This window comes from Cibotium barometz, chromosome 45 (assembly GCF_041138505.1).
Source record: "Cibotium barometz isolate CiBa-2024 chromosome 45, ASM4113850v1, whole genome shotgun sequence".
In the NCBI taxonomy this organism is placed as follows: Eukaryota; Viridiplantae; Streptophyta; class Polypodiopsida; order Cyatheales; family Cibotiaceae; genus Cibotium; species Cibotium barometz.
Genome location: NC_141090.1, coordinates 6,376,751 through 6,391,765, shown reverse-complemented (window position 1 = coordinate 6,391,765; position 15,015 = coordinate 6,376,751).

Genomic DNA, 15,015 nt, shown 5'->3' with positions numbered 1-15,015 from the left:
AAAAACCAGAAATCTGCCCTGTGTTCACTCTGTGAGCTGCGCCGCCTGCAATTAGGGGATTTGGGAGGCTTTGTGATGCTAATTGAAGATGGTTTTAAGTCCCCAAGACACCTAGGCATGTGTGTGACCCATCAATGCTTTGATTTTTACCAAAAATGCGCTCCAAATGCTTCAATTTTTGACTTGCTTTTCTCTGTTTTGTGAGAGCTCACAAACCAGAGTTTTCCACTCAATTAAATGCATTCAAATTGCTCCAAAATTTGTTCAAGGCTTGCACATGGGTTGCTAATACATCCCTCTTTGTCAAATACATATGTCTTTTGCCAGAATCACTTGTATTTTCACCATACATCAATGTTGCCAAGCTTTAATGGAAAGCTTCCAAAAAACCAGAATTTTTCTTGCTTTGATTTGCACTATTTTGCCTTGCTTTTGCCTGTATCACCTGCAATCCGCTCAAGGATGTTTAGAGGACCTTACCCGGTAGGCCAAGCTCTCAGATCTGATAGTATTTGGTGTGCTCCAAGCTTCACAGCTCCAATGGCCAGCTTCACAGCTTCTTCTCCCTCTTCACTTCACTCACTCATAAACCCTAATAAACAGCACAAGGCTCTGATACCATGTTGAAAGAACGGTAGAGGAGGAGGAGACACACACACAGGAGCAAACCCTAATGTATATTTCAAACCCTAACCATAGAGGGAAGCCATGTTCACTCTCACACAAAGCATAATGCACTAATCCATAATCCACACCACACACTATGAGTTGTGTCCACACTCTACTAACCCTAGCTAATGTCCACACACTATGACCAGCTGGACACGCGGTCATTTATGTCTCACACATGTTCCTACCTAATCTGCCAGCACATAGCATAGCTGGCTCACACTGACATCGAGCTTGAATCTCAAAACACATTGCTAGAGATTATCCCAGATCGAGGGGCCATGCTAGGAGGCGGCGTGGTCCTACCCATCAGAGGCCTTCTGTAGATGCCGAGGCTCCAACTGCTCCTTTGCCATAGCAGACCACACAGTGTTGGGTTGTGGTTAGGGATGGCAGGCACCCTTGGACCCCCGTTACCTGCCCCTTCACCCACACCCCCTGTGGAGCACCCTAATCCCTATATGCAGCTCTTGCCTCATAGGATGTTGATCCTTTTTTGGAGGATGAGGCCTTGTAGGCACATGATCTAGATCCCTGAGAGGAGGATGCTGCATTACAATTACAGGATGATTACACCCTTGAGGATGATGTTGCACACATTCGCATTGTCATGGTACCTCTCCAGTTATGAGGACTAGCCCTGGCTTTTCCTCGTAGTGGGAGAGATATCCTAAAAATTTCTCTAAACAAAGTTTCGGTCTATCCTTCTAGTCATTTAGTCTCTCACTAGTTTCTTAATTTGATCGCCCTATGTTCTTCCTCAAAAGGTTTCCTCCCCAATCTTGTTTCTCAAATTTATTTTACAAATATTTTGCGTGTGCACCCCAAGATACAAGCACAATTTCATAGGATGATTGTCTCAACATGTGAGGATATTCAAATCACTTCTATGGCCGTAGAGATGACTGATTCGTCCTCATATGATAAACAATCACTTGTTTTAATCCCTTAACAGTTAACCTTTGAAAAATAAATCCTAGGAACTAAGATCGGCTCTGATACAACTTGTAAGGTTCCCCCCTTCTAAAATAGGGGAAACACTTACTTGGAAGAGCACAATGAGCTGCATAAGTGTAAAGCTTTAGGCTTAACCTTGAGTGGGAAGGCCGGAGATTGGTATCGAACCTTAAGGGTTGAAGAGCGTACTCACTACCCCACTCTCAAGAGATTGTTCTTGAAAGAATACATACGTGAGGGTGTGCTTTGGGGAGTAGCATCTCAACTCCAAAAAGCTGAACGCGAGGAAGGGGAGTCAGTGAGAGACTTTATTAGACGATTGAAGCATCTAAATTCTCGCTGCACTCCCGATGAGCGCTTCAATAATAACCAACTGCTCGACAGATTCATCCGAGGATTGCGCCACGAGGACATATACAATGGCCTAGTCATTAGAGGTCTTACAACGTGGGAAGCAGTCACTGCCAATGCAATCCAGTTAGAAGACAACTTGATGATTGCAAGTAAAAAGGTGTCTTCAGAGACAAATCCATTAGTTCGCAAGTATCAGTCAATGATGGTAAAACCTATTGCCAAGGAGCCCAAGATATCCAAAATGTCTGTGACCGACCTTACTAAGGCTCTCCAAGAATACTTTAGGGGTAATCGAGCTCCTCAAAATAGCCATATGTACCCAAGAAGAGAGCAACAATGGTGTTCGGTTTGCTTAGGACCACATAGCACGAGTGAATGTCCCACATTTAGAGTCAAATTCAATGGGAATTGCAATGCATGTGATAAGTATGGCCATCAATCTAAAGATTGCCTAGTACTTAAGCGTATATTGGCAAATCAGGCACCATTAGCCTGGTCAAACACACCTCAAGTACCCGCGCTAATGCCTGCACAACCTATCGAGCAACCGTCACAGCACCACATAGTTCCAAGGAACCCGAATGTAGTCCAGTCTGTGCCGTTACCACCGCCAGTGCTAGGACCACAACCTCCACATCCAAGGATTACCCCAATAAACCAAATGGGTTGTGAGTCACATAGTGTGTGTGGGGATTATGAAGAGGAGATAGAACCCACTGCTCCATATGGGATTGATACGTTTGAGCTGATTCCCCAATACTACATGGAGGATCATTTCGGGCAATTCAAGCCTGTATATCAAGCGGCTGCTCTCGCCACAAGAGGGCAAAACCTTAATACCCTGGCAAGGAGACCACCTCTTCAATGCTATGAATGTGGTGGACCGCATCGTGTAGCGGAGTGCCCTAATAGGCTATAGAAGATCGCTACTCAGATGCAACCAAATCAAGGGAGCACATCGGGAATGCCGGTACTTACATGTAATCGTTGTGGCATAGATCATTTGATTGCTCAATGTCCACATAATCCTAATGCACCCAAGATTACGCCATTGAATTTGGTTGAGGTCACCAACCAGGCACGAGGAACCACACCTGTTGTACTCGCGAAATGTAGTTACACGGTCAATGCTTCAAAATCAAAACTACATTCTCGAAGAGAGGGATACTGCATCAATTGCTCGAGCAAAGAAAAAGAAAACGCGGCGGAAGAGATCGCTTAATGCCACGAGCTCCAAGCCTAGTTCAAAGACTAACATAGGGATAGGAGACGACCCCGTGTATATGAATGATCCGGAAGATGATTCTGATTCAATAGAAACCATGGGGACCAAAGCCACTACCTTAAGGGAGGACCCCACTCGGGAGCTCAACGAAGGAGAATCAAGTGAATACATAAATAAAGGGAAACAGAAGGAAACTTCCTCGGCCCCACAACCGTCAGTTAATGCCCTCTCGGCCACCCAAACTGAGTGAGACTCTCCAAGACAAGCCACGTGGGCCAAAAACCCTCAAGAAAAAGATTGGAACTTACCCAAACCCAGTTGAGGAGATTGAACAAGTGCAACACTTAAGGGGTTTGGTGGAAGAAACACAAAGAGAACTAAAGCCAGCAGACCCTAGAAGAATCAAAATTCCAGACACACTGTTTCCTACACAAGTTCAGCCTCACAGGAGCCATAAACCGTTAGCTATACCGAGTATCATTTGAGAAGAAAGTGAGGATAGGACATCAGGAAGTGGGCAACCACCCTTCTTGCTGGAAAGAATGTTTAGTGAGGGAATGCCTAACCCCATCGAAGAGGGAGTGATTCCATCTTCACCAATCCCTAGTCAAGGGGCAATATCTTGAAAAGTACCGCTGAATGTGTCCAAGCTAATGGATTTCATGTCCTCTGAAATCAAAACCACGATCATATCCAAGTTATACGGAGACCCTGAGCTATTCTTAGCTCTTCGGGCATTTCTCAATGGAGAACTAAAGGCGGGGCTACCACAATTTGCAACCGAAAGGGGAACATTGGGATCTACAACCCAACCTAGATGAAGACTCGGTCGTTGAAATACCTGTTAACAAGTTGGGACAGTATTTTGAAGGTGACGAATCTAATGCAACCCTCCCCATTACTGCCAAGGGATTAACTCTAAAGAGAATTCTTGATGGTGGTGCTGGAGTGAGCATTGTAATTAAAAACTGTTGGGAATCTATGGGAAGACCTCACCTTGAAGTCACAAACATAGTGGTTAAGATGGCAAATGGAACTATTGCTAAACCTATTGGAATGTTAAAGGACCTTAAGATCAAAGTTCTGGGGTACAAGGTAAGACATACCTTCATTGTAATGGATTTCTCCAAGCATCCTATGTCATATCAAATGATCTTAAGACGTCTTTTCATGAGGGAAGCACAAATGGTGCATGACTGGTCGAAAAACCATGTCTACCTACAATTCCAGGACTCTGTCATTCGAGTTAAACTGGAGAATGGTCGTGCACATCCTTTAGGAAGCAAGGTTATCATCAATAATTGATCGGACACTACTATTCATTCCGCCCCATAAAGGTATTGCTATACATGCAAAAAAGAGACTGATGATGGGAAAGATTCTCCTTATATGGATGTCCTACCGGGTATGACTGAGTCGGATAACGTGGATTGGGTACACCTAGCGACAACCATAGACACATGGGGAAATAGAGGCACAAGTTGGGTAACACTTGAGGGGCAAGACATGCCACTGTTAGTGCCAATAAACATGATAGGTGTTATGCACTTGACTCCTGATGGTGAGAAAGCGGCAACCTCCACTGACACTGAAAGTGGCGAAGACTCTGACCAATGCAACTCTGAGTATGAATATCAAGAAGAAACTGACTCTGAGCCTAATGGGGGGGAAGAATCAAATATTCACCCAAATGTAGAAGCAAGGTGCTTAAGGCCTAGGATTGTGACCTCCTACAGTTCATCCAAAAGTGAGGGGGACACAAGTGAAGATCGACCAAGTGAGTTCGAATCTGACAAAAATAAAAATCAAAAACTTGGTAAGAAGACAATGAGACATAAGCGACAACGCTATCGAGCTAATGTACGAACTGCAATAAACAAGGTGAGATCCACTGCAGAATGGCTTAGTTATGTAGGAGCTATGCTCATCAGAAGTTAGCGGATAATTGGGGACAATACCTCCAAAGTGTCATGTGGTGTATTCCGCAACCTCATGACATCGCCCAATTAGAAATCGAAGAGAAGTCGAAACTAAGTCGTACTGCAAGAAGGCGGCAAAACCAAGAGTTAGCTCAGCAACAAAAGGAGGTGAAATTGAAAGAAAAAAGCCTGGCACAACAAGAACCAGTAGACTTACACCCCGCACCCGAGCATTTCAAATCATTCACCACACAGGGGAATGTAAAGTGGTCTACACAAAAGCCCAACGAACACCTACCAATGGGAGTAGCGGTGTCTACGATGGCCCTGCCGCCGCCGGTAGTTAAGGAGATAGACTTAGCAGATCCAGGTGATGAGTCTAAACCAGTTTTTATTGCTCAAGACCTCACCAAGACGGAAGAAGCTGCACTTAAGAAGCTTCTTAAAGAATTCAAGGACATATTTGCTTGGACATATCATGATATGAAGGGTGTTCCACCCTCGGTGGTGCAACACATGATTCCAATGATTAGCACTGCTAAACCAGTCTAGCAATGTCCCTACCCAATGAATCCTAAAGTACGCAAAGATTGTACAAGAGAAAATTGAAAAGCTTGTAAAATGTGGATTCATATACCCTATTGAGCACTCAGAATGGGTTTCTCCGATAGTCATCGTACCAAAGAAGAATGGAAAACTCATAGTGTGCGTTGATCTCAAAAAGGTTAATGCAGCCACCAGAAGGGATAATTACCCCTTGCCATATTCTGAACATGTGCTTGAAAGAGTGGCAGGCAAGGAGGCATATAGCTTTTTAGATGGGTACTCGGGTTACAATTAGATCACAATTGCAGTAGAGGACCAAGCTAAAACAGCATTTAAATAGGAGTTTGGAGTGTTTGCCTTTCGCATCATGGCTTTTGGCTTGACCAATGCACCTGCAACATTCCAACGATTGATAAACACAGCCTTTAAGGAATATCTAAGGGACTTTTGTGAAGCTTTCTTAGATGATCTTTGTGTTCATTCCTCTTGGGACGAGCACTTGATGTGTTTACAAAAAATATTTGAGAGGTGTAGATTATATCTTTCAAATGCCAATTCTGGGTTAAACACGGAGTTATCTTAGGGCATATAGTGTCCAAAAATGGGATTTTCACTGACGAGAGTAAAATCAAGGTCATTCTGGAATTGCCCCCACCTACCAACTATAAGGGAGTCCAACGCTTTATGGGCCATGTTGGTTATTATCGAAGGTTTATTCTATTCTTCGCGGAGATAGCTCGTCGACCGTTGTATAAGCTTCTCATCGAGTTTATTTGGACCGAAGAATGTGACCTTGCTTATGAGCTATTAAAGAAGGCCTTGGCGAGAGTGCTCCAATCTTGCAAATGCCTAACTAGGATTTAATCTTCCATGTGCATATTGATGCATCAAACTTTGCTATTGGGTGTGTGTTAACTCAACCTGGAGAACACAAATTAGACTACCCCATTAGCTTTGCCAGTCCTCGATGCTGAGATGAACTACACCCCTACGGAGCGAGAAGGGTTGGCAATGATATATGCAGTAAGGAAATTTCGTTATTACCTTCTTGCCACCAAGTTTGTTTTCTATGTGGATCATCAAGCATTGTTGTATCTAGTAAACAAACCATGCTCCACAGGAAGAATCACACGATGGCTATTGATTCTTCTTGAGTTTGATTTCACTGTTGTTGTGAGACCTGGCAAAAAACATGTTATGGTTGATCATTTGTCTCGCATAACTAATGGTGAGGCTCCTACGGGGGTTGATGATGACTTACCTGACACTTCCCTGTTCATGGTGGAGACAATGCCTGAATGGAGTGAGAAGATTGTTAACTTTTTGGTTAATGGCTTTCCACCCAAGGAGCTTCGTAAAGATCTAGCGCGAAAGCTGATCAAGGAATGTGAACCCTATTGCCTGATAGCCGGGACTCTTTATAAAAGAGGAAAGGATGACGTTCTTACGCGTTGTGCCCGAGAGGACGAGTATCTATACATTTTGCAAGAGGCACATATGGGCGTAGCCGGTGGTCACTTCTCAGGAGACTTAACTGCACAAAAGATCTTACAATCAGGGTATTGGTGGCCCACTATGTTCCAAGATGCATCACTCTTTGTGAAGGGTTGCGATGAATGCCAACGATACAAGAAACCCCAGCGGAAGGATCAGATGCCCCTAAGTCAACCTCAGTAGTGCCATGAGTTTCATCCGTCCATTCATCATTGTCAGATATTTTCTTTTCGTTTTCCCATCCACATAAACTCATCAAGAATGTAACCATGCGAGGATAGTCATCTTGTGGAAAAGGAAAGCATTGGGCTATCGGGGATATGTCCTCTACGGAGTAGGGGTCAGTCATGGTCAATAGGCGAATTAGCCATTCTAATTCCTCAACATTTTTCTCTCTGGCTAGTACATCTATATGATCCCATTCAGTTTCAATTACAGGATAGCACATGTGAAATATCTGAGAAAGGTACAGATGATACCTCTCACCAAAGGGTGGGAGTGGATGAAGTGTATGATGATCGTGCATCTGCCATATCTGCAAACACAGATATAGCATCAGTAGGTTTATGTGACAGGTCAATCTAGTTCTTGATTGTATATACATATATTTCTACTCTTAATGTGCTCTTGCTCTTTTTACTATTTTTTGCTTTTCTTTTCTTTTCTTTTCTGTGTATGAAGCTATATATATACATCCCCTTGAATTTGGCAATTACATGGTCAGGGGAGAAGGTTAAGGAGGAAGCATTAGAATGTTGAGCGTGAGTACATGCTCCCCCTTTCCTTGGGTAGATCATATTTTTTGCAATGATGTTGCAGCCTCTTGGAACCAATTTGTCCAGCATGTCATAGGTTGTGATGTGGGCAGATAGTTTTTATGACTCGTGTGGCCACATCCAATTGCAGAGATGGTAGTGTACGCTCCCATTGAGACGAATGGAGGAAATGGTTTTCGACGATACTTTTACAAAGAGAGACATAGACTCATTGGTCTCTTGTTGGGTGTTGACAAGAGTAGGTGTAGAGCATGAAGAAACTTCTATATCAACGTGTGCCTGGCATGAGGAGCTAGAAGCTTCATGTGGCTCCCCCCTTCATGAGCTAGGTGGTATTGATCGATATCGTTTGGGAATCCAAACTAGCTCTGAAGAAGTGGTGCAGAGCACTCTGTTACCTTTCCTTCACCACGGTCTTGAATTGTCGTTGGGGTGGCAACATTTGGTTTGCAAGGATTTACAGGTGATGTAGAGGGATTCAGCTTATGTTTAGGGACCCAAATCTGGTCATTCCCCTCGTAGTACCCTTGGGCTACTAATAATCTTTTAGGGATCCATCGTGATGTTACATTGCCCTTTCTCGGGTAGGTAGCTGCTTTCCTTCTACGAGGCTTCTTGTCTAAACGAGATTGAGTAGGGAAAGTAGCTGTTAACGAAGCTTTTGGGACCCATTTGTATGTACTCTTTGGCATAATAAGCGGAACCTTGGAGACCACACTGCTTGTTTCTACTCTTGGCGTTGAAGCGTTAGAGGGGTGGCAAACAATCAAAGATGGTTTTGCCACTGGACTTTGTGATTTTTCATTATTTAGCATTTGAGTGGATGACTTAGGTGCGGGATTTTGAGCGGTCAGACCTAGTGTTGGTTCTTGCGTTGTGACTCATCTGGTTGCCCAATCGATATCGCACTTGGTGGCCATCATCCATTTGCGCCCTAAGTTTACAGTCCCTTCCATGGTACCAGCAGGCATAACCAAAAAGCTTTGAGTTACGGTCCCCTTGTCAGTAGGCAACCAGAGTGTGCAGAACTCCTGAGACAAGGGTTTTCTTCTTGTTGATTCCTTTAACTTGGATAGCACTCTTGGATAAAGGTGGTTTTCCAAGTTGACACCACATGCCATATGATAGCAAATTGTGTTGAGCTCCTGTATCCAATAATGCATTATACAACACCTCCCCATAAGGTCTTTGTAACTCAATTGGGTATCTTAGAGGCGGGTCAGATTCCAGTGAATCCTCCTCTGTCTCCTCAAAAAATGCTTGTGTAATCCCCAAGTTGGCATCTCATTGGCGTTTAGCACGCTGTTGACATTCTTTGGCTTCAACTCTCGCTTGTATCTTCTTAAGCTCAGCTTGTTCTTTAGCTGCCTTCTTTTGATGGATTGTATGTAACTCCTCTTGGCTCAGGGGGTCATATCTTTTGAATTTACTCCCATTAATGAATCCAATGGTTTCAACTCCGTCGAGAGTCTCCACTCGGATGGTACCTTGCGAGGTAATTTCACATACTCTATACGGTCCCTTACCAGCATATTTGAGCTTCTTTTTTTCGTTACGCACTCCATACATCAGGACTTTATCCCCAACCTTGATGTCCTTGTCCTTCAGGTGGCGATCAAACCATTTTTTCCTTCTATCCTTCTCCACAAGGGCATTATACACAGCCAATTGTCTTTCTTCGTTTAGTCGCTCAAGGATATATAGATGCTCTACTAAGGGGTTACCATTCCAACCCTCTTGACTGAGTAGCAACACGAAGACTAGGAATGACAAATTCCCACAGCATGACTGGCCATATACCATTTTGAATGGTGTGCAAGCTAGTACGATAGGCCCATAAAGCTGTCGTAAGCTTTAGATCCCAATCCGTGCGATGTGCTTCAACTATTTTTGTCAAAACAGGGATTAATGTCTTGTTTGTACTCTCGGCTTGGCCATTCGCTTGCGGATAATAAGGGGTAGATTTATGATGGGATATCATGAAATTTGTTGTGAGCTCCTTAATCACTTCATTTATAAAATGTGTACCATTGTCGCTCACAAGTTCAAAAGGACAACCGAAGTGTGTGATTATATTTTCAAAGAGGAACTTGGCTGTTGTCCTTGCATCTGCCCTACGTGTCGCTTTCGCTTCAGCCCATTTGGTCATATAGTCAGTTGCCACAATAATGCGGATAGAGGCTTAGCCTTAGGGCTAGAGCCAGGACTCTACAACATCCTCTTACCGTATCCTCAGTAGTAGTGTGGTGACTGGTAGTAGGTAGGTTAGTGTTTTCAAGTTTTTTCTAGTTTGGATTCCTTAAACGAGTCTTTAATTTTTCAAACTGATGTGCCTCTCGAGGTATAGTGCTTGTTAGTTGGTTGTACAGGTGGAAAAGTTTGAGGTGAGTTCGCTTTCAAGTCCTGAGATAGCCGCAACGCTCATACATAAATATCTCATCAAATTGCGGACATTTTTCTCATCGAATCAAGGAGATCTCCAAAATACAGGTGTAATTCTTCCATTCCCACTCTCTTTCGTTTTTACTGTTCAACTAATTGCATGACCACATGGAACTTGTCAAAGCATTACTTAGTTTTTGAAGTTGCCTGATGTGCTAGTGTAAATCATTAATGAGCTTAACCTTATTGGCTATATTCTTGAGAATGCATGAAGTCCTTAGTTAACCTAGAATATGGTTGTCTTAAGTCTAGGGTCATAACCATCTTAATGTTTGAACAACCTGGCTGTGTGTGTGTTGACCTCTAGGACATAGCTTTTACCCCTTGGTCGAAAGGATGCAAGAACACATTATAGTTCAGGAGCAAAGATCAAAAGAAATTTTTTTTAAAGGCCTACAGTAAATGGCAATGCAAGTCTATTATGTGCTCTAATGTTGGCCTATCGCCTTATTGACACTTGGTAGGTGAGGTCAGTAGGCGAGGAGTATTCTACTCTAGACCGATGCCTTGGTTGGTAGGGGGTAGCCTTGCCTAAGGTGAACTAATAGATTCCTGGATAATGCTTTGTGTTAAACATGGTACCAGGATCGATGTTAGTTTTACCTTAAGGAGGTCGCCATTGTGTGTAAAAATTGTCACGTGCATAAAGAAATAAAGGCAAAAGGCTCCTGTAACTCTGATGTTTCTTGTGTCCCTAGGCTCATGGTATTAACTTGTTCTTAGAGTAGACACATTGCGGTCATTGTTTATTTATTAAGCTTGGTTATTTTCCTTGACTTAGGCTAGTTATAAACCTTGATTAACCTTTGACACCTTGCTAACTCTTGATTTACTTTCAATAATTTTAAACTCCTGTTAATTGGCTACACTAGCTCATGCATGTGACCCCTTAAACTAAGTTCTCATAGCAACATCCATTGTGGTCTAACATGCTTGAATTTATTACACTTTATATCTTTTGAATTCCAGCATACATTCACTCTATTTCCCTATTTTGCAGACGGTCTACCACAACAAACCCTATCGAGCTTACCATACCATAGCTTCCGAGGACGGAATCTACATTAGGAAGGGGGGCATGTTAACCTATGATGGACATTGAGACGTACTATGTTTTACGTCATGTAATTAGTTTAAGTATTCTGAGTCATGGGCCGAGCTTGTCGGCACCATATGCAAAGGATAAAGGGATTGGGTGATCGCCGATGAGAGGCGCACCTTGAATATCGATAGTATAAGGGTTAGGATCAGTCGGCCATGTATGGGCGCCCATGTGTGAACGGCCAAGTCACCTATAAGAGTCAAATGTAACCCTAAAACCCTCATTCTCAGGTGTTGAATATAAGAGTGCTCTTGCCTTATCCTCTTGGTTTCCTTCTCCTGCGTGTGTGTGTGTGTGTGTGTGTGAGAGAGAGAGAGAGAGAGAGAGAGAGCGATCGAGCATTGTGTAGCGGCACGACGGCGGCGAGGCTGTAGAGCGGCGACAGCAGCTCCTTCTTCACTGCGACGCGGGAATCCTTCACGGCGGCGGTTTTAGCGGCGGTGAGTGACACACCTTTGCATTCTGTTTGAGCTTGCTTTTCTGGTTGTATGCTTGCAGCCATTCGTGGCTCGCATACGGTGTTCGGCAAGTCCCCAGCTACCTACGACTCGTGCGGCAAAAGCGCACACTTTGTGGCTAGGGTCATGGAAAGGCTGAGGTTTGGAAACAAGATAGCTATCAGTATATATAATCTTATAGTGGGTGGATAGTCTAGGCTATTGTAAATGGAAGATTAGTTGGGGGTTTTTAAATTAGAAGATATGTGAGGTAGGGTTGCCCCCTAGCCCCTCCGAGTGTGGCTTTGGAAGATGCATGTGAGAAGGGGGGGAATAATTGGGTTAAAATGGAGGGGTGGGGAGTAGCTAGTTATACAATGCTTTGCATATGACTCACTGCTTTTTTTGAGGGAAGATAATGACAACTTGAGGTAGGCCTTGCTGATAGTGCAAGAGTTTGTAGAGGCCCCAGGCTCTATGTGTAACATCCATAAATCCAGGATCATTAGCTTGACTGAAGAAAATGATTTTGACTTGGAGAGATGGGGGTATGATGTAATAAGGAGGGGGAAGATAGTTAGATACTTGGGAATTCCTTTTTGTGTGGGGGTGTCAAACAAACAGTTGGCAAATTCGGCAATTGAAATATTCTTTAAAAAGTTGAAGAAGTGGGAGGGTATCAGGGTTCCATTCCATGATAGGGTGGCCATTTGCAATGTGGTGTTAAATGTTTACATTATATTCCTCCTCCCTATATTGGATTTTATAAAATGTCACTGGAAGAAGATTGTAGCTCTTGTCAGGGACTTCCTATGGAGAAATGGGGGGAACAATAGAAAAGCTTCAACCTAGTTAGCCTGGGAAAAGATAAGCCTACCTAAGAGGGTAGGAGGCATTGGGATTCTACATTTTCCCACCCATGCTAAAGCAAGGATAGTCATGAGCCTACCTAAGTGTCTTCATCAAGAGGAGACATGGACCAGGTTGGTAAGAGAGCCAGTTGAAGATTCTAATGTGTTACTCAAAGGTAGGTGGATGTGACTAGACTGTAAAACGATAAGCTTCTATCTTATGGGAAGTGGATATCCCTGGCTCAGGTATTCCTGTGGAGAGTCTCTATGTGGTCTTTGCCTATTGGGTATAAACTGTTACAGAGGAACTTACTTCTAGGTTATGCCCTAGAGATGTAAGAGAGTCTCTATGTGGTCTTTGCCTATTGGGTATAAACTGTTACACAGGAACTTACTTCTAGGTTATGCTGATTTACATCAGCATTGGAGGATGGGAGACATGCCTTTTGGGATTGTCTAGCCATTAGAGGGGCTTGGGGCAGGATTGGTAAATGGGTTAGATGGAACTCTAGCATCTAGATGAAGAGATGGAAGCTATTATGGGAAGTGGATATCCCAGAGGGTGAAGGCTCAGGTATTCATGTGGAGAGTCTCTATGTGGGCTTTTCCTATTGGGTATAAACTGTTACAGAGGAACTTCACTTCTAGGTTATGCCCTAGATGCAAATCAACATTGGAGGATGGGAGACATACCTTTTGGGATTGTCCTAGCCATTAGAGGGGCTTGGGGCAGGATTGGTAAATGGGTCTCAACGTATATAGGACTACAAGGGTATTGGGGGGATTGGTTGCTGGAAGGTTAGATGGAACTCTAGCATCTAGATGAAGAGATGGAAGCTGTTATGGGAAGTGGATATCCTAGCAATGAAGGCTCAGGTATTCATGTGGAGAGTTTGTATGTGGGCTTTGCCTATTGGTGGGTATGCCCTAGATGCAAATTAGCATTGGAGGATGGGAGACATGCCTTTTGGGATTGTCCAGCCATTAGAGGGGCTTGGGGTAGGATTGCTAAATGGATCTCAAGCTATATAGGACTACAAGAGTATGTTGAAATATACAAGTGAATAGGGTGTGTGTGGGAACAAGCTCTTGGATAGAGGCTGTAAAAGAGGAGATGTAATTGTGAAAGAACCTGTGAAAAGGTGAGAAGAATCTACTGGGAGAGAATAATGGGTAGCATGAGGGAATTTAGGAGTGTGGAGTTATTCTGGGAGATAATCAGGGAAAAGAGAAGAGGTGGAGAGAATCAGGCAAAAGGTGGAGATATTCTGGGAGTGAATCATGGAGAAATCAATGGGATTTGATGCTTGATGTAAACACTATAAATTGAGGCATAGCCCTAATGAGAATTTGCTGGTTTTTGAGTATCCATGCCTACATTAATCTATCTGCTAATTATTCACTAATTACATCTTAATCATTTCTTAATCACTTTGTTAATCATGTTGATTCTAGTGTTTGATCCACCATAGCTCATCATTTAGCTCAAATTTCAACATGGTATCAGAGCCATGCCTAGAATCAACCAGATTTATGAGCCCATTAGTGAATTAATTAGGATTAGTAGGTAATTAGCAAAAAAAAATCAATTTTTAGTGAGTTTTTTATCTTCCCCTTCACCCCCAGCCAGTGGAGGAGCTCCCTCTCCTTGCACACATAAAATTAGGCCAAACCCTTCTAGGACATGATAGCCATCTTAGTGCTCTTCAAGCTCATCAAAAAAGAAGTGCAAACCGTCAACGGAGCTGGGAGAAATCGCTGTTTTAGCAGGCTACGTTTTTCTGCAGCAAATCACTAATTTCCACTTCATCAAATCAAATTGAGCTAATTCCTCTTAGTCCCAGGGGTTTTCAAGCATGCTCTACAAGCTGGTGAAGACAGAATTCAGTTTCATCAAGTCTACAATGAGATCAAAGCTCTTCATCAAATCTGCAGGTGACTTTGGTAAAACAGAGATTAAGCTTTCATTATTTGCTCAAATCTTGTGTTTCTTGGCTTAATCCTCTACTAGACTCATTGCTATTGATGCCTTTGAAAGCATTTGAGCTCATTTGAAGTGGAAGGCACCAGATCTGAGCTCCCCGCATACTCTGTTTTCTGCACACAAACCAGAGCATTAATTTGCTAATCAGTGATTAATCAGTGCTAATCACTATATTTTGGTGCAATTGAGGGTTCAAATTAACCATTAGGTATCTGATACAGATCCGTATAACTTCAGATTTCAAATCGGAGTTGGTTTG